This window comes from Halichoerus grypus, chromosome 2 (genome assembly GCF_964656455.1).
Source record: "Halichoerus grypus chromosome 2, mHalGry1.hap1.1, whole genome shotgun sequence".
Lineage (NCBI taxonomy): Eukaryota > Metazoa > Chordata > Mammalia > Carnivora > Phocidae > Halichoerus > Halichoerus grypus.
In genome coordinates, this window is record NC_135713.1 from 152,798,838 (window position 1) to 152,821,841 (window position 23,004).

The 23,004-nt window shown below is 46.5% G+C and overlaps 1 long non-coding RNA gene across 1 annotated transcript; it reads right to left on the reverse strand.

Annotated features, from left to right (window-relative positions):
* Nucleotides 1-5,042: 5,042 nt before the first annotated feature.
* On the reverse strand, nt 5,043-14,702 carry LOC118537139 (uncharacterized). Its single transcript, XR_013446007.1, has 3 exons — nt 14,574-14,702; nt 8,675-8,756; nt 5,043-5,832 (listed from the first exon to the last, which is right to left on the reverse strand). It is a non-coding gene; the product is annotated as an uncharacterized LOC118537139 (long non-coding RNA).
* Nucleotides 14,703-23,004: the final 8,302 nt, after the last annotated feature.

Here is a 23,004-nt window from a genome sequence, read left to right on the forward strand (position 1 = left end):
CTACGCAAGCAAATACAGAAATTGCTTTGTATCCCTTCCCCGCTTTTTTTTTTTTTTTTTTGCCAAAAGATAGCGCAGGGCGCGAACGCTTCTGCATGGTGCCTGTCTTACTCAAATCTACATCTTACTTGAATCTACATGTCCACGATCATACGTGTACAGTGTGTTTTTGGAATCCAAGTGTTTAGCAATTTCCCCGAGGAATGACTGGGACCCTCTGGCCTGGGAGATGGCTGCGGTCCTGGGCAGCTTGGAGATGTGCTCCTTCATCCAGGCTGGGTGGAGGAGGACCGGAAGCAGAGGTGGCTCTTTTCGACAGAGGTGATCCTCTGTCCCCATCATCCCTCTGTGGCATCCCCAGGGAAGTGGGAATCCCGCGGGTCCTGGCTCTCTTGCTCCCCCGGAGAGACCCCGGGTGTCCAGCAGCAGGGACGCCCCACGCTCTCTGCTACACCTTCTCTCCACCCGTTGTGGGGACGGGGTGGGGGGCGTGAAGCAGAGGCCACCCTAAGAGGATGGGGTCACTCCTGCCATTCAGAACCTTATGCCGGGGCCAACACTTTACTAAGAAAAGTGAAAGTGAGTCACCCCAAATATCAAAGGCCAAAAGGGATGGAGCAAACTTGGAGCCAGAAACTGCAGGTTTCTTCTGATACCCTGCAATTAAACTTCTGATACCCTGAGGCCAAGGAGGGTGGAGCAGGTGGGGGAGGGGAAGGAAGAAGGGGATGAAGGTGAAGGCCAACCTGTACTAGGGCAGAGGCTCTTGGTCTTCCTAGCACTGCCATCCGAGGAAGGACACCTGACAATGGTCGTCCTCCGCTGCACATGCTCAGTGGGCACACCTGGATCACTGACCGGGGCCTGATCAGGGACACCGAGGGCTGCGTTTGGTGAGGAGACAGGAGGTCTTTGAGCTGAATGTCCATAGTCTGGCAGTGGAGGTTCGCTCCGTCCTGGGTCTGGGTGAGGCTGGGGCAGGGTGGAGGATGGGGAGCCAGCTGGCTGCGCCCCTGTGCATGCTCATGGTGGTTGCAATTGAATGATGCCCGTGGGCCAGGAGGTGGGAATCTCCTTGCCTTGCTTGAGTGTGTGTGTGTGTGTGTGTGTGTTTGTACAAATCTTTGACCCTCCTCCTGCTCTGCCTCCACTCATCAGCATCTTGATTGGCCTGAGGAATGTGGACAGATGGGAAAGCCTAGCCAAGGAGGGCAGAGAACCCCAAAAGTATGGAACAGAGGAGCCTCTGGTCCCCAGGGAAGCCCACACAGAGACCAAGGCTTTAGTGATCCCTGAAGATGCCCTGCTCCCCTCCCCCGCACCAGCCAACAGAGTTCAGCCACATGGGGCTCCTCGGTGAGGCCACACCCCCCACCTTGCGGCCAGGGGAGGACCCAGAATGGGGTGCAGCCCCGACGGTCTCCTCACCCCTGTGCAATTGTCAGGCCCTGGCCCTGCTTCGTGCCAGCCAGCTCTGGGACCTGCTTTGGGGTTTCAGTTCGTTCATGCTGCTGTACATTTCCTGGGCTCACTCCCTCCCCCCAAGGCTGCCCGGGCCTCTGAAATCTCGGTCTTCCCTGTTCCCTTTGTCCCACCTCCTTGGGCTCTCCCCATTTATCACATAGCCTTGGGCTGCTGGTAGCACAGGCGAAACCTCGGGCCTTTGAACAGAAAACAAAGATGCCCCTTGTCCGGTTGAAGGCAGCCCTACCAGGGCACCAGGCTTGGTAGGCGGAATAAGGGCTGCTTTGCATTCCCAGCTCCCCCCCGCGGCCCTCAGCCCCCTTAGCCCAGCTGCACCATGGTATGCAGCAGGCTCTGAGTGTTTTCACAGGTCTCCCCCCATCCCTCCCTCCCTCCCTCTCTCTGAGGACTTCCGTGGCTCCCCACTGCCCTCAGTGCAAAGCCCGCACTCAGCCAGCCCACAAGGCCCTCACCGCCCTCCCCTTGGCTGTCTCACACCATGCAGTGTGGCCACAAAGTGGCTTTCAGTTCAGATCCCTTGAAGGCTTTTGGGGCTCTGTGATCTTTTTCATGCTTTTTTTCCTTTCCAGTGTGAACATCTCTCTGCTTCGTCACCTGCTGCTCCCACCTGCATCTCTCTCTTTCAAGACCCTAAAGGAGGGGGTGCTAGCTCATCTCTGTAGCCCAGGGGCCTGGTATCCTTTGAGCCCAATAAATCAACGTTTGTTAAATGAATAAATCTACCTTCACAAGCCTTGCTCAAGGGTGTGGGGCTGGGGGGTGGGGCGGTGTGCCAGGTAAGTTCGGGAAACGTGATCATTCCAGTTTTTGCTCGACACTCCTTTGGAATCCACATGGAAGTTCACTCCTCACAGTCATAATGGGCTGAGAACCTCCCATCTGGCTGGAGACAGGTGAATGAGCCTGCCGTGAGGGGTCAGCCTTACTTTAGCCACTGTTCCCAATGTTGTCTTTGAAAAAGCATGGTCTCAAGTAGGTTCTGCAGGAGGTGAGTCTGGGAAGGGGAGGGAAGATGGTCTGGGGATGAGGGAGAAAGGCCTTACTACCTAGTGGTTTGTCTTCAGTTATTTTTTGCCATATCAAAGTGCCCCATATACCACTGCTTACTTGATTTGTCTTGAAAAAAGAAATAGAATCACATTTTAAACTTAAATATTGACTCTTGCCTCCTAAGCACCCATACCTGTGAAATCACGCTTCTGATACCCTAATTATCCTTTTTTTTTTGAAAAAAAATTTTTTGGGGGGCGCCTGGGTGGGTCAGTCGTTAAGCATCTGCCTTCGGCTCAGGTCATGATCCCAGGGTCCTGGAATCGAGCCCTGCATCGGGCTCCCTGCTCCGCGCGAAGCCTGCTTCTCCCTCTCCCACTCCCCCTGCTTGTGTTCCCTCTCTCACTGTGTCTCTGTCAAATAAATAAATAAAATCTTAAAAAAAAAAAAATTTTTTTTTTTAAAGAGTCGCACGCTCCACCGACTGAGCCAGCCAGGCGCCCCTAATCGTATTTTTAAGAAACAGCACATTTAATACCTACTGTTGAATGGGGAAAAAAACCCCCAAAACCCCACAAGGTTCTCCTTGTATACCGCCTGAAGTCGTGCACACAGACCTAGACGCCCTGAGCTGGGACACGGGAATGAGGGATGGTGGCCTTGGGGGGGGGGGAGGGGCGGGAGGAGACAGAGGCCTGGGATCTCAGAACAGGAAAGAGGCCACCTCAGGCTGAGCCCAAGGCTGGCTTTAAATGCTTGAGAGCCCTTTGGCCCGGAAACCACAGAAGCCACAGAATAGGATCAACTAAAAGAATCCTGAGAGAAGGAGACACCTAGCTTGGACGTGAGGATGAAACTGGCAAGGACAGGGGCGCGGGGTGCGGGATGCGGGCGGAGGAGGAGAAGCAGGGGTGCGGCAGCGGGCGAGGCGAGCAGGAAAGCTGGGAGGCATGCCCCAGCCCGCTGCGCCTGCGCGGGGCTGTGCACCTGCCGCTCACCTGGTCTGCGAACGCTCCCGCCCCTTTGCCTCTCGCCGGCGTGAAACTCACACAGTCGCCTTGCGGGTCGCCGACCCCAGGTGCGCAGGCGCTCTGGGACAGGTGCGGGAAGGGCGCCTGAAGAAGCGGCCCGGAGGTCTGATCTCAGGGCCGTAAGCGGGAGAGAAACCTCTCCCCACTTCCTGCGGGGGTGCGCAAGAGAAAGAGAGCTCGAAAGGACGCTTTGATGGAGGATTTACTGAGCCTTCGCTCTTTATCCCAGAACTGAAAAGCCTCCCTGACAGCTGAGAGTCCTCAGGGCTTGAGAAGGGTAAGGCCAGAGTAAGGGACAGAGTCGGGAGTGAAAAAAATTTATATTTTTTCTGATTATAAAAAAACTACCATTGGGGGGAAAAATGTAGAGAATTCATAAAAGCACACACGAAGAAGAAAAACATAAGCTCTACACCACCTCTCCAGGTAGCTCCCATAAATATTTTGGTGTTTGTTCTTCCAGCCTATTTGTATATAATAATATCTTTACCACATATGGTGATGTTAAAATAATTATGTATTATATAATATATGATTATCATAAGATAATAAGTGGGATCGTACGGTATACTTTTAGGACCTGATTTTTTTCGGTTGTTATCTTGTGGTCCCCAATAAACAGTCTTTTGTGCCCTAATTTTTTTTTTTTTAAGAGAGGGAGGGAGGGGAGCAGAGGGGCAGAGGGAGAGGGAGAATCTTAAGCAGGCTCCACACCCAGGGTGGAGCATGAGGTGGGGCTTGAACTCACCACCCTGAGATCAAGACCTGAGACAAAATCAAGAGTTGGGCGCTTAACTGACTGGGCCACCCAGGTGCCCCATGCCCTCATTTTTAATAGATGTAGTCATTTATTTAATCTACTATCTAATAGCTATCTAATCTATATCTAAGTTGTTTTCAACTTCCCCCACTATAAAAAATTTCTGCAGGAACTGTGATTTTTCTTTTAAAGATTTATTTATTTGAGAGAGAGTGTTGTGTTGAGCAGGGGTGAGGCGGAGGGAGAGGGAATGGGGAAGCGGACTCCCCAGTGATTGTGGAGCCCATCACCAGGGCTCAATCCCACCACCCTAAGATCATGACCTGAGCTGAAACCAGGAGTGGTCGCTCAACAGACTGAGCCACCCGGGTGCCCCAGGAAGTGTTTTGACTGCAAAATCTTGGTGTTCTTTCCTTAAAATAATTATTTGAAATGGAATTGATGAGTCAAAGTATAATATAATTTTAAATACTTGTGATAAATATTGTCAAATTTCCTTTCATAAATGTTGTACCAGTTTAGACTCCCTCCAGCAGCATATAGAATTGCCTTGTCACCCTCACTCACCTTGTCTTGCCTACTATAACTTTATCTTTACCAAAAAAAAGAAAAATCTTGAAATCTTCCACCTCTCTGTGATCACTGTCAATATCCTACCTCAAGACACTTATCAGTAACTTGTTTGGAACACTGCAATATAGCCTCTTCATTTTCCTTCCTGCTTCCCCTCCCTCACCTAACCCCCCATGGTCTGTTTTCCACAGAATAGTCCGAATTATCCTTTTTTTTTTTTTTTTTTTTTTAAGTAGGCTTCATGCCCAGCATGGAGCCCTGAACCCACGACCCTGAGATCAAGACCTGAGCCAAGATCAAGAGTCGGATGCTCAACTGACTAAACCACCCCAGTGCCCCTGAATTATCCTTTAAAAAATGTGTACTAGTTGACTTTAGCTTCTGGTCAAGACAGGCTGACTTGTATCAGACCAGAATTCCTTTAGAGAACAATGCAAAAATTAGATCACATGCATAAGCACCCACACCCACCCACATTCACACACACAATTGTTTTAAGGCTTCAGAGAGTAACCAATGTGGGCAGAACTTAAGTAACCAGGATCCTGTAGAGAAAGAAAACACTTTGAGGTGAGAGGCATCTTCTTTACTGCTTTTTTTTTTTTTTTTAAAGATTTTTATTTATTTATTTGACAGAGAGAGATACAGCAAGAGAGGGAACATAAGCAGGAGAGTGGGAGAGGGAGAAGCAGGCTTCCCGCTGAGCAGGGAGCCCAATACAGGGCTCGATTTCAGAATGCTGGGATTGTGACCTGAGCCGAAGGCAGACGCTCAACGACTGAGCCACCCAGGTGCCCCTTTACTGCTTTTCTTAGAGAAATTCCTTAAGGAATTTGCTGATTTGCTTGGGAGGCATAGTGGTTGAGCAGAAAATGGTGACTTAAGGTCTTGGCATTATCACAGTGCTCCAAAACTGGAGTTCAAGATCTGGCAAGAAAGAAGAATTTGGTTGACACCCTGGGGTCTCAGTTGAGACACCTGCAGGGCTATGACCTAGCAGTAAGGACAATTCAGACATTGACCAGTCCATACAAAACCTGGAAGTCTCAATCCTGATCGGATCAAATGATTTGACCCTACCCTAACTGCCTGAAAAAATGCCAACCAGAAATTTACATATCTTCTGGAAAAATACATCATTCAGAGCCTTTGCAATTTCTCATTCTACCCAGCATCCAGCATTTCACAAAAACTAACAGATAAACTAGAAGACAAAACTATATAAACAAAAACCATGAGAAAAAAAAAATAAGATGATAGAAGCAGACCCAAAGGAGAAAAAGATGTTAATATTATTGTACATGGACTCTGATGTATTCAAGAAAGTAGAAGGTTAACTAGAAATAGTTAAAAAATTTTTAAGGTTTTTGTTTCCCATTTTTTCCTTACTTAATTAATTTATTTTGAGAGAGAGGGAGGCAGAGGGAGAGGAACAGAGAGATTCCCAAGCAGTCTCCATGCTCAGTGCGGTGCCCAATGTGGGGCTCAATCTCATGACCCTGAGACCATGACCTGAGCCTAAATCAAGAGTCAGACTCTCAACCGACTGAACCACCCAGGTGTCCCCAATTTTTTTTAGTATAGTTGACACACAATGCTATATTAATTTCAGGTGTATAACATAATGACTCAATTTCTCTATGTGTTATATTACTCACCAGTGTAGTTACCACCTGTCACCATACAATACTATTACAATGTCATTGACTATATATTCCCTGTTATGCTTTTTATTCCCTTGACTTATTCACTCCATAACTGGAAGCCTGGCCTCCCACCCCCTTCACCCATTTTGCCCAGCCCCTTACCCCTAGAAACAATTTCTAAAGAGAAACAAATGGAAATTCTAAACCTGAAAAACACAATCACTGAAATAAAAAAAAAAAACAACTATAGATGAGTTTAACAGCAGATTAGATACAACAGAAGAGAGGATTTGTAAACTGAAAGATAGGTCTGTAGAAAATAGACAATCTGAAGCATGGTGTGGGGGGAAAAAAGGATGGAAAGTAAGAAAAGAGCATCAGAGAATATGGAATTTGGTGTAAAGATCTAAATACATTTAACTGGAGTCAGTAAAGTAAAGGAGAGTGAGTGACCAGGTCAGAAGCAATAGTTGAAGAGTTAGTGATTACAAATTCTCTGATATTAACGAAAGGTATTAAATCACAAGTTCAACAGATGACATATCTCAAGCAAAATAGATACAAAAAATCCCCACATAGGCACATTGTAGTAAAACTTCTGAAAACCAAAGACAAAGAGAATTTTTAAAAATTGGCTGAGAGAAAAAGACACATTACTTTTAGGGGAGCATTAACAATATTGACAGCTCATTTGCAAGGTAAGTGACGGGATCCAGGAGACGGTGGAAGTCAAGGCTACCTGTTATAATCTTTAAATAACTGAAGGAAAACAACTGCCAAACTAGAATTTTATATAGAGAAAAATATTCAAAAATGAAGGTGGAACAAAGAATTTTACAAATGAAAACAAAATTCATTGCCAAGAGAACTGCAATAAAAAATACTAAAGGACACTCTTTAGGCAGAATGAAAATTATCCTGAGCCTGGGTGGCTCAGTCGTTAAGTGTCTGCCTTTGGCTCAGGTCATGGTCCCAGGGTCCTGGGATCGAGGCCCACATCGGGCTCCCTGCTCCGCGGGAAGCCTGCTTCTCCCTCTCCCACTCTCCCTGCTTGTGTTCCCTCTCTCGCCGTGTCTCTCTCTGTCAAATAAATAAATACAATCTTTAAAAAAAAAAAAAAAGAATGAAAATTATCCTAATGGGAGCAGAGAATGAAGGAATGAATGAATGACAAGAGATAAACGTGTAGGAAAAATACATGAAGATTGACTGTATGAAAAAAATATCTTAGAAGTTTAAAAATATGTGAAACATTAAAATACTTGATAATAATAACCATAAGGCAGGTGGGGGATAGATGGAGTTAAATTGTAAGATTCTGGAGTTACCTGGGGAGTGGGAAAAGTACATGTTATGGTGGATTAATAATTCAAAGATGCACATAATTTCTTGATAACCATTAAAAGAATAGTAAAAGAATGTATAATTATGAAACTAATGGGGAAAAGAGAATAATTTTAAAAATCAAATTTAAAAGGATGTAAGAAAAGCTTGGCATGCCTGGCTGGCTCAGTTGGAAGAGTGTGCGACTCTTGATCTAGGGGTCATGAGTTTGAGCCCCATGTTGGGTGTAGAGGTTACTTAAATAAGCAAATAAACTTAAAAAAAAAAAAAAAGAATGTAAGAAGGGTTTAAAATAGGGACACTTCTTAAAAATGCCCCTATTTGTATTTTTTCTGCTATGACCTTATCTATATCTTTTACTCAGTTTTCTAGCTGGATGCTTTCCTTTTCTTATTGCTTTTAGATGGATATAAACATAGGTACATAGAAATATGTACGTGTGAATGTTGTAAATACTTTCTGGTAGGGATCAGTTTTAAATCTTGATGCCTTGGTTGGAACACGAAGCACCTGCTTTGACCACTTGTTCTGATGTTAGTGAGAAGAGGAATGGTCCGTTGAAGTCTTATGCTTTGCACCCAGTAGGAGCTCAAGAAATGTCTATTGAGCTGAACCGAATTTAGAAGGTCAAGGGGTTGATCAAACATGCATACCGCATTATTATCATGTATAGAGTGAGGAGTTACCTGAACCAGTGACGGGAATAGTGACTAGTGACTAGTGACTAGTGAATAAACCAGGCTGGCAAGAACTCAGAGAATCCCGGAGGGACAGCTCAGCCAGCTGCAGAGGCTGAACTGCCCCTCTCGGAGGGGATGCCTGGGGCAGAAACGTATGATGCATACCTAAGTAAAACCAGCAGGTGGCGCTCTAAAGACGTGCCGTTGTCATCCAGACTTGCAGGGGGCCGAGATCTGGCTTGAGCACCTAGGAAGTGGAAAGTGAGTCATGGGGAGTCTTGAGCAATAACTTTTTGGCTCTCTGCTTCCTCCAGAGATGAAGCCCCCAAGATCAAGAGCCCCGTGGGTGCCTATATAGCACCATTTATTCAATTCAGTTTGGACCACAGTGGGTCCAAAACTTTGACGAGCAAACTGATCACCTGGTTCTTTTGTGAAAATGCAAGTTCTGATTCAGTAGGACTTGGGTGGGGTCTGAGGTTCTGCATTTCTAACCAGCTCCCTGGTGATGACTCACACTCCGTAGTTTTCACATCTAGAACACATTGCCTGTAAGGTCCCATTGGGAGGGGGGAGAGGGCTCTGCCTTCAGAGTTCGCAGCTTCCTGGAGTAAACTCTCGCTGAAATGCCTGCAGTACAAGTTAAGAGTGTGAGTCCACTTACTGGGTGACCTTGCGCAAGCTGTGTGACCTCTTGGGGTCTCAGTTTCCTGATCTGTGAAATGGGAAGAGGAGTGCCCGGCTGGCTCAGCAGGAAGAGCGTGCAACTCTTGATCTCAGGGTTGTGAGTTCAAGCCCCATGTTGTGTGTAGAGATTACTTAAAAATAACAACTTAAAAAAAATGAGAAGAGTTATAGCCTCTACCTTAGAGGGTGGTTTGAAGGTTAAAGCAGGTTATCCTATGTCAACATTTAATACGGTACCGGGCACATAGTAAGCCTCAACAAGGCTTGGGGTGCGCTGAAAGAAGAAGCTAGGTGGGCACCCTGGGGGAGTGGTCAATTGGAGGGAACAATCTTTTTTTTTTTTTTTTTTAATTTTACTTATTTGACAGAGAGAGATAGTGAGAGCAGGAACACAAGCAGGGGGAGTGGGAGAGGGAGAAGCAGGCTTCCTGCGGAGCAGGGAGCCCGATGCAGGGCTCGATCCCAGGACCCTGGGATCATGACCTGAGCCGAAGGCAGACGCTTAACGACTGAGTCACCCAGGCGCCCATGGAGGGAGCAATCTTGAAGAAAGTGCCATCATCCGAAAAGGAGGAGGTCAGGGAGGTGAGGGCAGAGAGCCAGGAGGAGGGCGGGTCTCCTGATCAGGTGACAAGCGCAAGGATTGCTTTTGAGGGAGATTTGAGCTTGCTGCAAGCTAAGCAGAGATCCTTCTGGAAATGGAGAGGGTGGGTAGGAGCTGGACTCCCAGGCACATCAAGCTTTGGCTTGTTGCCACATTTCACATGTTTAGGGGTCTTAGGGGGTTGTGAGCGGAGCTAAGAGGAGCCAAGGCTCAGCCTGGCCCTGCCCTCATGCAAGCCCGTACAACCTCCCCCCACTGCTATGGGGTCCTCAGCCCAGGCTCCCGAGTTTGCCTGCGTGCTTTATATAGGGTGGTGTTTCCACAGCATCTCGAAGGCCCATGGACATTTATGGACTAACTTCCAGTGCTCTGCTGAACGTTCTGGAGGACACAGAGACAGAGCCACGCAGCCTCCACCCTCACTGGGTGACCCTGGGGAGGTAACACGTCACCATGGGAAAGGAATGGTCAGTGCGGGGTCTCAGTAGCGGTTCTTAGGAACGGTGCTTCTTGTAGATGGGGGGCCCTGCAGCCACTGTTCGGCAGGGGAGGGGGAAGTCTCCAGACCACGGTGGTCCGATCCGATAAAGATTGAGGAGTGGGGGGCGCCTGGGTGGCTCAGTCGTTAAGCGTCTGCCTTCGGCTCAGATCATGATCCCAGGGTCCTGGGATCGAGCCCCGCATCAGGCTCCTTGCTCGGCGGGATGCCTGCTTCTCCCTCTCCCACTCCCCCTGCTTGTGTTCCCTCTCTCGCTGTGTCTCTCTCTGTCAAATAAATAAATAAAATCTTTAAAAAAAAAAAAAAGATTGAGGAGTGGATCCAATCTGCAGAGGCAGAGGGGAGGAGGGACTCATGGGACCCGTGTGAAGCCAGTTACACACATTATCTCATTTAAGCATCCACAGACCTGTGGGGCTCGTACTGGTATCACCTCCATTTCATCAAGGGGGCAAAGGAGACTCAGACCCCAAGCAGCTCGTTCCAGGTCTCCCAGCTATAAAAGGGGTGCGTGGGGGCCCTCTGCCTTCAGTTCATGTGCTATGCCAAGTTCTACGCAGCTCCTACCCTCAGTAAGTGACGGCTTTGCCCTTGCCCTTCCCCTCCAAATACAAGGACGGGGGCATACGCACATAGTGACAGTGGGGAGCCTTGAAGGCCTGGCTGAGGAGCAAGGACCTGAATTCTCTCTTCCCTTCCTCACTACTGAAGAGAGTGTTGATCCACGGGTTGCCTCACTTCTAGATGAAGGGCTCCAGCCTTCGTGGCTGAACCCACTTCCTGTCCTTGTACCTCTTTTGTCATGGGGTGATTCTCACGCTTCCTGTTGACTTCTGCTTGGTTTCAGCTGGTTCAGCGCCAGCAACCACGTCCGCTGTTGTTGGTCTGATAGGTGAGGCTCAGGACACAGGAGCGGGTACATTGGGATGGTGGGGGGTCTGACTGCAGAAGGTCTGGGCCAGATGAGAGCCAGCTGGAGGCGCCCCTGAGTGGGGGGCTCCCGGTGGTCTGAGGACCCTATCCATCCATGGGTCTGGGAGCACTGTCAAAGGCTGAGGTCAGTTTTGTGAAGCTGGTTATGTCCCTATGGGGGTGACACCAGACATTTGCTTTGGTGGCTTCCCAAAACCACATTGTCTATCCCCATCTCCCTAAGATCCCATCGCCTTGATTTGTCTTTCTGTTTCCTGGGCTGCCTGGATAGCATTTTCCAGGCTCGCAGAGAGGGTTTCTTGGGTTCAGACAGGTTTATCTCCGTGTGATGCTTAACATCGCATCGCTTGATAAGCGATGAGCTTACCAAGTTAGCAGATCTCCAGGAGTCCTGGTTCCTTGCCTCACTCATGGTCAAGTCACTCCCCACTGAACCTGTTTTCTCGTCTACAAAATGGCACTGGGTCTCTATTTTCTGGGATTTTGTGTGATGCTTAAGCAGGACAGTGATTATGGAAGTGTTTTGTAAACTGTAAGATGGTATCTTTCAGAATTGAAGGTTACTTTTATTTCATTTTTTAAGTGGAACTTGACCTTTTTTTTTTCCTGGTATGATAGTTGATATAAACCCCCTGCAATACAGAGAAAGTGAAAGTTTTTGCATGATTCCATCCCCGAAGATTACCATGGACTCTTTGGCGTATAGATTTCTAGACTTCAAAAAATTAAAAAAAAATGTATTGCGGTAAAATATACATAAAATTTACCATTTTTAGGTCTATAGTTCAGCGGCATCAAGTGCATTCACACTGTTGGACACCCATCATCACCATCCATCTCCAGAACTCTTATCGTCTTGCAAAACTGAAACTCTCTCCCCACTAAGTACCACGTCCCCACTCTCCTTTTCCCCAGCTTCTGGAAACCACCATTCTACTTTCTGTTTCTGAGTTTGACGACTCTAGACACCTCATATACGTGGAATCATACAGTATTTGTCCTTTCGTGACTGGCTTATTTCACTCAGCATAATGGTCTCAAGGTTCATCCCTATTGTCACAATCGTCTTCCTTTTTAAGGCTGAATACGAGTCTGTTGTATGACTAGACCACATTCTGTTAACCCATTTGCATGTTGGTAGATACCTGAGTTGCCCACCTTCTGGCCATTGTGAATAATTCTGCTATGACCATGAGTTCACCAATATCTGTTTGAGTCCCTGCTTTCAATTCTTTTGGATATGTGCCCACAAGTGGAATTGCTATGATCATATGGCAGTTCTATTTTTAATTTTTTGAGGAATTGTCTTACTTCAAACATGGTGGCTGTGTCATTTAACAACCCTACCGGTAGTGCAAGAGGGTTCCAATTCTCCACATTCTTGCCGACACTTGCTACCTTCTGTGTTTTTGATAGTAGCCACCCTTATGGGTGTGCAGAGGTATCTTATCGCAGTTTTGATTCACATTTCCCTAGTAATCAGTGGTGTGGAACATCATTCCTTGTGCTTATTGGCCATTTGTATACTTCTTTGTTTGAGAAATGTCTATTCAAGTCCTTCACGCATTTTTCAATCAAGTTGTTTGTTTTTGTTGTTGTTGTCGAGTTGTAGGAGTTCTTTATGTAATCTGGAAATTAACTAGATTTTTAAAATAAATATTTCTTATGTCAACTCTGTCCTTTAACCTTTTTTCACTTAATAATAACAATTGAGTATCACCTCCGGTTAATTTATAAATATCTACCTTGTCTTTTTTTTTTTTTTAAGATTTTATTTACTTATTTGAGAGAGAGCGTGCATGTGCATGCAAGAGCACAAGTGGGAGGAGGGGCACCGGGGGAGGGAGAAGCAGACTCCCCTCTGAGCAGGGAGCCTGATGCAGGGCTCGATCCCAGGGATCATGATCTGAGCAGAAGGCAGACGCTTTGTCAACTGAGCCACCTGGGTGTCCTTACTTTGTCTTTGTTAAAAGCTATGTAGTATTCCAGTGTGTAGACATACCAGAATTTATAGAACCAGTCTCCTACTGATGGGTGTTTAGGCTGTTTCCAATTTATTGGTATAATAACCAACAGTGCTCCAGTAAACATCATTGAACACACATCTTTGCATACTAGCCCTATTATTTCCTTAGTGTAAATCCTTACAAGTTTACTGCTGGGTGAAAGGTTATACATGTATTTATAGTCTTAGTCCATTTGTCTTAATTCCTCCAATAAATGTCATACTTTTTATTTATTTTAAATATCATATCCACTTTTATTAAAGCAACACAAGGTAACGTGATGGAAAATAGCAATTCCCCATCCTATCTTCCCACTTCCAGGTTTTCCTTACCAGACACAAACATTTTCAGTTATTTTAGTTGTTTCTAAAGTGCCTGTATGGCTATTTTTTTTTTTCCATTTTAGTCATTATCTATTGACTTACTATGAAAAGTAAGGATACATCACCCTATTTATATTAATGCTCCCCCAACTTCCTGATATGGTTGTATGACAAATTTTGGTTAAATCAGTGTTCATGTTTATGTTATAAAAATATGTTATGCTATAACTATGTAAGTGTTGTTCACTGAGCTATCTACTTTAATATTATTTCCTTCCTTTCATCTAATTTTTCCCCCACTGGAGTTGATGGTTGCCTCGGTTTTTTGTTTTCTTAGTTTTCACATACATATCACTGTTTCCTCTCCAATAAGGCTTTTAAATTTCTCTCAGTAGGATCAGACACATCAGATAATCTCTCAGTTTCCATATTTTTTTCAACCGCATATTTTAATTTAACCCTCATTAAAAACAAAAAGGTTCTTGTCTTGTCCCTTTTTGTAGCACCATGTTCTTGTTTTATGGATGTAGTGATGTCTTTATTTCTTGGAAGATATTGAAGTTCTTCTTTTTCCAGTTTACTTCTCCTTCCTCCATTGTATCTACTACTCCTGAATTTCTTTTATGTGGTTTTGTTCTGTCCTTTACATTGGAGGCTTTTTAAGTGTTTGGTGGTTCCTTGCTGAATGTTCATTTTTTATGATCAAGGAACTAGAAGCTGACTGGAGGCTCTGTGTGTGTGTGAGTGTGGGGCAGGTGGAGGGTCTTGTTGGCTATTGGGCTACTCTGTGAGATAATCCATATCAGGCCATGTGCTTGGGAGACCTCTCTAGAGCCAGTTGGGTTCTGTTGAGAAAAACTCTCTGATCTCCTGCCTGGAGGGTACGAGTCAGGCTGTAGGCATTCTGGGAGGCTGTCAGGGGAAGGAAGGTAGGATCTCATCATTCAATACGCAGCCTTTGAAGGATCTGCCCTCCCTCCATCCCCCTTCTCTTTGTAGTATGGTGACTTACCTTGCCATCTGGTGTGGCCCAGTGTGCCCTAGTCTGGAGCTTTTCTGGTTTAGTTTCTCCAGAGTAAACATTCTCCTCCTGCTGGGGTGGTAGAGAGGTAACTAGCTTAGCTTGTCTTTTGCCTGTGCTATGAAGTCAGCCTCTAAAATGCTTTGTAAACATACCGTAGTTTCAATAGAACTTCCTGTTTTTTAGCCCCACCCCACCCCGCCTTCTGACGTAGCTGGCACCTCCAATTCCTGAGCCCATCTGCGGGCTTGCTTCTGGTTGGCATTGAGTCTCCAGCCTTTTCTGATCCACTCCATCAGCTACCACTCACCAATCTACTTTCCAGTTTCCAAGATTCTGTTGACACCTCGTGTCATCATTGTCTTCTCTCCTGTACTCTGTCCTCATGGATTTCTCCCTTTTAGAATTTTTGTCCCGTCTTTTTTGTGGCATTTCAAGAGGAAGTGAAGAGACAAGTATTCAATCCATCATGGTAACTGAGATGGTTATAACATTTGCACTCTGACCAGCGTTGTACAAGAGCATTGACTTTCTCATACTTTTAACAGCATTGAGCATTATCATTTATTTTCAACGTTGCTAATCTGATAAGCAAAAAGTTGTATCTCATTGTAATTCTAATATCCATGTTCAAAACTTATTAACAATACGGCTGAGTATCTTCCTACATATTTATTGGCCATTTTTTGTTTTTTCTGCGAACCACTTATTTATATCCATTGCTCATTTTTCTAGTGGGGTAGGAAGATTGTTACATTGTCCATATATGGCCAGCTCTGTAAAGAGGCGTAGGGCCAATCTTTTATTTTCTTGTATATTCAGTCTCAGAGTGCAGGCTTCAGAAAACAGTGGATCTTAATGACTATGTCTACATTTTTTAATGATATTTTTCCCTCCCTTGGATTAAAAAAATAATCTGTAGGGGCGCCTGGGTAGCTCAGTCGGTTAAGCGTCTGATTCTTGATCTCAGCTCAGGGCTTGATCTCAGGGTCATGAGTTCAAGCCTGGCGTTGGGCTCTATGCTGGGTGTGGAGACTACTTAAAAAAAAAAAAAAGAAAAAAAGAAGAGAAAGTAATCTGTGTTCACCGTAGCATATTTGGAAAACACAAATAAACACAAAAAAGAAAATATAAATCACATTTCTGTAGTTATGTACTTATAAAAATAAGGGTCATTTTGATTTGTATTCATGCTTTTGACATACTAATCATAATTTGTCCTTGTATTATTATATATTGTTTTATGACATCATTATTAGTGGTAACGTGGTAGTTATTAGTGGTAGCCTTTGTGTGGCTATAGAATCATTTATCTAGTCAATACCCTATTGACGGACATTTAGGTTCTTTTGGGTTAAAATCTTCATTAACAAGTTTCCCTTTGGATCATGACCCCATCTAACCTTGTTTCCACTCTGTTATCTGCTTAGCAATCTCTTTTTGGGGGGAGGGGAAAGCATAAAAGGCAAACTTTAATCCTTTTCTGGTTAAATTGTGACTAATTCCAAATCAGTGAATACAGACTCACAGAGATTTTCTTGCACTTTCTCTCTCTCTTTTTTTTTTTTCCTGTGGGTTAGAGGAAGAGATGGAGAAAGGTCACTCTGGGGTTCTCCTTAGATTCCTCCACGGCTTTCAACCCCAGGTGAAAAGGGTGGAGGGCCAGAGCACCAGGGAGGAGGGATGTTTGTAACGAGGAGAAAACAGAAGCAGATCAGGCAGGTGTCCGAAGAAGTCATCCCAGAAATACTAGCTTAAGTGAGAAAATCAGAAAGAATGTACTGTCCCTGAGTCTACCATCAACTGTGTGTCCTCAGGCAGGTTGCTCAGCCTCTCTTGGATCCCACCCTCCTTCCTCATCTCAGGTGGATTTCTTTTTTTTTTTTTTTTAAAGATTTTATTTATTTATTTGAGAGAGAGCGAGAGAATGAGAGACAGAGAGCATGAGAAGGAGGAGGGTCAGAGGGAGAAGCAGACTCCCTGCCAAGCAGGGAGCCCGATGCGGGACTCGATCCCGGGACTCCAGGATCATGACCTGAGCTGAAGGCAGTACACTTAACCAACTGAGCCACCCAGGCGCCCTCTCAGGTGGATTTCTAAGTTCTCTCGTGTCTTCCAAGGCGCTATGAATACAGACTTTGTCACCCCAGCCGTGTGATCTGGACAAGCTGCTTAACTTCTCTGAGACTTGGTTTTCTCCTCTGTAAAGTGGGGACACTAAGAGCTACATCATAGAGTTGTCGTGAATGGGTGTTTGGCAAGCACTTACCATAGCGCCTGACCCACACGAAGTATCCAATAAATGAAAGCTATTTTTATGGCATGCCGATTGTTATGTAAGACGAGGGGATAATTATATCATCCCACACTGGGTGTATGGAAAAGAATTCTGTCTTCTCGAAAGTGGTTTTCAAAGCTCAGCCTGCAGCTGGGACAGATGCCAAGGAGCCCAGTACAAAGTCACCACTGGCCAATGACCTTCCTTTTCAGTTCATTCTTCCCTGGGGCTTGGACGCTGTCCAGATGCGGGCCAAGTAAACACGCGACTGTTTTAACACAGATAAGTGGGATGCATGAGTCCTGGTCGGCAGGGGAAGCAATAAGAAACGCCACTTTCTAAATATAAAATATCCCTGAGCATAACAGAAGGGGACCTGAGCACTAGAAGATGTGAATCGCCAATGTAGGGATGCTATGAAGAGAAACTGATATGCTCTCAAGTTGTGATGAGGGAGCATGGAGATGGGGGAAGATGTAGGAGGAGCTGAAGTTTTGCTCTTAGCAGCTGTGCATTCTTGGCCAAATTACCCTCTTCGGTAAAACCAGCAGGCTGGATTCTATTTTTGTCCCCCAAAGGCTGGCCTTGGTACTCCTGATGGCATGCAAAGTGATGTTACATCCTACAGATGTGGACACTTGCCATTGTAATAGTTATGGATTTATTTTGTGTAATATTAGTGAAAATAGGGCTGGCAATCAATTCCAGGAGCTCATAGATATGATTGTTTAGGATGAGGCTAATGAAGGATTTAAGTCCATTTTTTTTTTTAAAGTGAGTCAATTCAGGGGCTTGGGTGGCTCAGTCGGTTGAGCATTGGACTCTTGATCTCGGCTCAGGTCTTGATCTCAGGGTCGTGAATTCAAGCCCCGTGTTGGGCTCCACACTGGGTGTGGAGCCTACTTTAAAAAAACGCGGGAGAGGGGCGCTTGGGTGGCTCAGTTGGTTAAGCGACTGCCTTCGGCTCAGGTCATGATCCCAGAGTCCCAGGATTGAGTCCCGCATGGGGCTCCCTGCTCGGCGGGGAGTCTGCTTCTCCCTCTGACCCTTCCCCCTCTCATGCTCTCTCTCTCATTCTCTCTCTCTCAAATAAATAAATAAAATCTTTAAAATAAAATAAAAAATAAAATAAAAAAATAAAAAAAGGGGGGAGTCAATTCAAAGAAAAGTTCAAAGATGATATGGAGAAATGGCAAATATTGTGAAGGGGGTAAAATGAGAACATCAGACGTGATAGCTCCAAAGATGTCCACACCCAAACCCCCAGGACCTATGAGTGTGTTAACCTCATATGGCAAACATGCTTTGCAGAGGTGGTTAAGGCTTTGGAAATGGGGAGATTATTCTGGGATATCAGGGTGGGCCTCATGTAATGGAAAGGGTCCTCCTGAGAGGAAGGCAGGGCGTCAAAGTCAGACAAGGCAATGTGATGCCAGAAGGGCTGCTGGAGAGAGGTGGCCGCGGGCTAAGGAGCCCGGAAGCCTCTAGAAGCTGGAGGTGGCCAAGAGCATCCAGCAGGAACCAGCCCTGCCAACACCTTGATTTGATCCCTGCGAGTCTCATTTTGGACCCCTGACCACCAGAACGGTAGGAGGATACCCTAGTGTTGTTTTAGGCCACTCAGCGTGTGGTAATGTGTTACAGTGGCCACAGGAGATGGATACACCAGACTTTAGATGCCCTTGGAAGTGGCCCATTCTGCAAGTTCAGGACTCCCCGGGGCAGAGCAAAGGAACTTGGCTAGATTAAGACGGTCCTCAGTCACCTGCCCTCACCGACCTTCCGAGGAGGGGCCTGACCTTGCCACGACTGTAGGGCAAACTGGCCCCGGAGAGGCAGGGACCTCAGCTCCGCCCGCGAGGGTGCTCGGCACCTAGAGGGCAGGATGGGTCCTGACTCATGGGAGCTGCCAACAACCTGCTCTTTTTACAGAGGAAGAAACCCAGACGCAGAGAAGGGAAGTGATGGGCAAAATCACCTGTTGATGGGGCCGATTTGGCCGAGAAGAAATTCCTGAATTTCTAGGGCGGTGGGAGGGAAGGGCTCCAGGCGGAGGCTGACTGGGCCCTCACACCAGGGTGGGGAACCCTGAGAAGGGGCGAGGCTCTTTCTGGGGGTGGTGGGTGGGTCCTGCCACCCTTTAATCGCCTTTTCTGTGTGGCTGGGCCTCCTGTTCTCACAGCGCTGCCTTTAATATCTTTTTATCACGGTTTTAATAACTGTCCTGTCAATACACGACTTTTGAAAATCGTTGAAACAGCAACAGGCTCGGAGAAAGGGCTTTCCTGCTCCCCCCACCTTCCCCGGGGTCCTGCCGCCAGCACTTAAATCGAGGTCTTCTCGTCCGCCTGGCCTGCTCCCCTCCAAAGGGACACGGATTTCCTTTGTATGGAAGGAACATTTCTGCTGTGATTAACACAGAACCCTGGGCTGTTTCGTTCCTGCACTCCAGCCTTTATGAGTCAAAATCGGCCTCCGTGGAACGTACACTCTTGGAAAAAGCCCGATCTGATTTCGAGCAGAAAATATTTCTCATGTACAGTCTGCCATTTTCAAAGTGGACATCGGGACCTGTTCTGTATTATACGGTGTAGCAATTGACAAAGGCTAGTGTGCAATTTCCTCGGAGGTCCCGCCGGACTCAGGGTAGGGAGTGAGCCCATCTTAGATTATAATTATAAACGGTCAGGATATGGTTCCCATTATTGAGACAATGGTCTCCACATAAGTGACCCCCCAGAAAAGCAATCCTCACATTCCAGGTTAGCTGTAATTGATTCCCAAGGCAGTGACACTCACCCAACCCCCCTTCCTTGCTGTTCTATTTGGAATGCTTTTGATTAAGAGCAAGGTGACTATGATATGTGTGTTAGTCACCTGGATTTTTAAATTTTGTCAGCTGCTCCTTCTTGCCCATTTTGTTTTATTGGAGAGTTCTTTACTGGAGTGCTAAGTGATAAAAGTGATTTGATGAAAGGAAGGACAAAGAGGGAGCGCCTGGGTGGCTCAGTCGGTTAAGCGTCCAACTCAGGTCATGATCTCGGGGTCATGAGATCGAGCCCCGCGTCAGGCTCCATGCTCAGCAAGGAGTCCGCGTGAGAAGCTCTCTCTCCCTCTCCCTCTGCTCCTCCTGTGGCTTGCGCTCTCTCTCTCTCTCTCTCAAATAAATAAGTAAATAAATAAAATCTTTTAAAAATATTTTAAAAAGAGCAAGGAGCAGCTGAGAACAAGAGAAATACCTCAGAACTTAAAAACATTCATTGCAAGGTATTTGTTCATTCAACAGATATTAAACTCCTGCTACATGTCAGGTGCTGCCCTCAGTGCCCCCCAAAATATAAAATATTGAAAAGTTCTAGCCTCTTTGTTTCTCCTCAGTACTTACCACTACCTGGCGGGCTAATGGTTCCTTCTTTTCTGGTTCCTTTCTTTCCTGCGAGTCGTGTCTTTAACTGCTCTCTTCCCGGAGCCCAGAACAGAGCGGGCACTCAAGACAGTTTGTTGAATGGTTGCGTGCATGATCATTCAGTCCTGGTAACTCTGACTCCCTGGCTTCCCTGGTGATGGGAATTTGGCCGAGATTGCCCCATACGCTCAGCTCAGCTTGGTAAGAAATGCTTCGTTTCTTTTCAGCCTTGTCATTTCATTAGAATGGTTTAGGAGTGAGCAAAACCAGTGCCACCTCGCCTCTGTGAAGGTATGTGAGCAGGTCTTGCTTTGGTCTAGGGACAGTCACACTGTTTATGTAGGTGTGATGTCAACAGCCCTTGGGGTTGCCAGGTGGTGGCCAAGCTAACAATGACCAGCGTCGTGCTTCCTTTCCTGGGAAGGCAGCTGGGACTCGGGCGTGGATAGTGACACAAGGGGCTGGATGGGAGCCAGGGCTGACAGTGAAGACAGAAGCTTGGTGGAGTGGAGGCTCCAGAGCCAGGAACACCACGAGGCTGCAGAGAGTTCCAGAACGGGAGGAAGCCCACAGTTCAGGTAGGTTGCTGGGGAAGAAATTGGGGCAGCCCCAAGAGATTCATGGGAGCATGGCAGGATAGCAGCTTCCATTAATAGGGAGAAAAAAAAAAAAAAGGCCAAGCAAAAACTCGTGAACCTCAGTTTGCCTCCCGGATAAGGACAAGGGAGGGCCCTTTCCTTCCAGGTACGAGAGCAGGACTCTGACAGGGAGGCCTGTGATAGCCTCAGGCTGAATCGTCCTCGTCCCCTGCAAGGGCCCCTTCTCAGCAAGCTACAGCGGAGGCCTGCCGTGGGTGAAGGACCCAGAAGCAGGTGGTATCCTCAGACAGACACCGTGGACAGGGAAAGAACAGCAAGGAGGTTTGGACCCCACCTCGGTCATCATACCCAATTCCTGCCTTTCTGTTGACTTATGGACAGCGGGAGTTTGGAATTGAGGGGACAGAGATTCTGACAGAAGAGCTGAGGTTTAGAAGGGCGAATGGCTTTGAGTAGTTTGGTGAGCTCGGTTTGTTCGAGGAGCCGCTGAGGATACAACAAAGACATCAAATGGAACTTACTGTTCTCTTTGAGGTGGTGCTGGGTTACCCCTGCCCCCCTCAGCTGTTCATGGCTCTCTGCTCAAGGGTCAGGGACCAAGCAGAAGTGGGCAGTTTTGAATCAGACATGAACTGGTTACCATTCCTTGTCTTAGAAGGGGGAATTTATCATCTGGTTGGAGGCTGGGCATTCTGCAGACCACTTAGCAAGCCCTTCATCCAATTTATTTATCGAATGCCCACTCTATGCTAGGCACTGTGATGGAAAGTAGGATATGCTTCTTTATCAAGGCATTGGCATGTATTAGTATGTTCTTAATTTCACATCTCTGTTGCATTTTATATAGCAACCCTTTATCGTAAGGGTCCTGACAATTTTATGGAGGAGGACCATCACTCCCGTGACACTAAGCCCGATATTCACTCAGGGAGCAGCTCCTGCCATACCTTATCCTCTTGTCCTGGGCAGGTTTCTTCCTAGCATCTTTCATGATTGGACAGAAAGACATTTGTCTATTTGCTTATTATCTGTCTTCCCCATTAGATGATAAGCTCCATGGCAGTGGGGGTGCTTTTGACAGTGATGTGCTTGAATGCCCAAGGCCGAGAACAGTGCCTAGAACAGAGCAAACACTAAACTCAGAGCTGATGAATGAAAGACTTGCCTCTCTCTAGAAAACTACTTCTCACCTCGAGGTCCAAGAGTATACTTCCCACCCCCCAAGAGTATAAATTTTAAATAAATCCCCTATTTTTATTATGACTATTCTTTTTTATTTATTTATGTTAAAACTTCTATTGATTTATTCGACAGAGAGAGAGAGAGTGCTCACAAGCAGGGGGAGTGGCAGGGCAGAGGGAGAAGCATACTCCCCGCCGAGCAGGAGCGGACGTGGGGCTCGATCCTAGGACCCTGGGATCATGACCTGAGCCGAAGGCAGACGCTTAACCGACTGAGCCACCCAGGTGCCCCATGACTATTCTTTTTTAATACAAAAGCAAAAGATGTTGCTTTGGGGATTGTAGATGGTATAGTCTGGGGTTAAGATGTGGGCATGGGGCGCCTGGGTGGCTCAGTCGTTAAGCGTCTGCCTTCGGCTCAGGTCATGGTCCCAGGGTCCTGGGATCGAGCCCCGCATTGGGCTCCCTGCTCAGCCGGGAGCCTGCTTCTCCCTCTCCCACTCCCCCTGCTTGTGTTCCCTCTCTCACTGTGTCTCTCTCTGTCAAATAAATAAAATCTTAAAAAAAAAAAAAAAAAAAAAGATTTGGGCTGCAGAAAAGCCATAATCGCCCATGACCTGAATTCCAGGTCCTTCATCAGCTGGCATCACCTAAGGTCAGCCTTTCGAACTAGCGAAGGTCTCTCTATCTGGTATTTTTTCTCATAATTTGGGGCATTTTCCAGAAAGTGCTGTCAGTCTTGCGTTTGGAGTTATAGCCACCAAACTACGGACTCATTCTTTCCCTTTTAATTGAAGCACACTTAACTGTTTGCTAAATGCCTGTTGCTGGGGAATAGTGGGACAATCAATATTATCCCTGTGCTCAGTGAGCTTTGGTTCCTTTGAGGGGAGCTCAGACACCTCCATGACCAAAAGGCCATGTTCAGTAAGTCTCCTATGAACTATGTGGGCTTCTG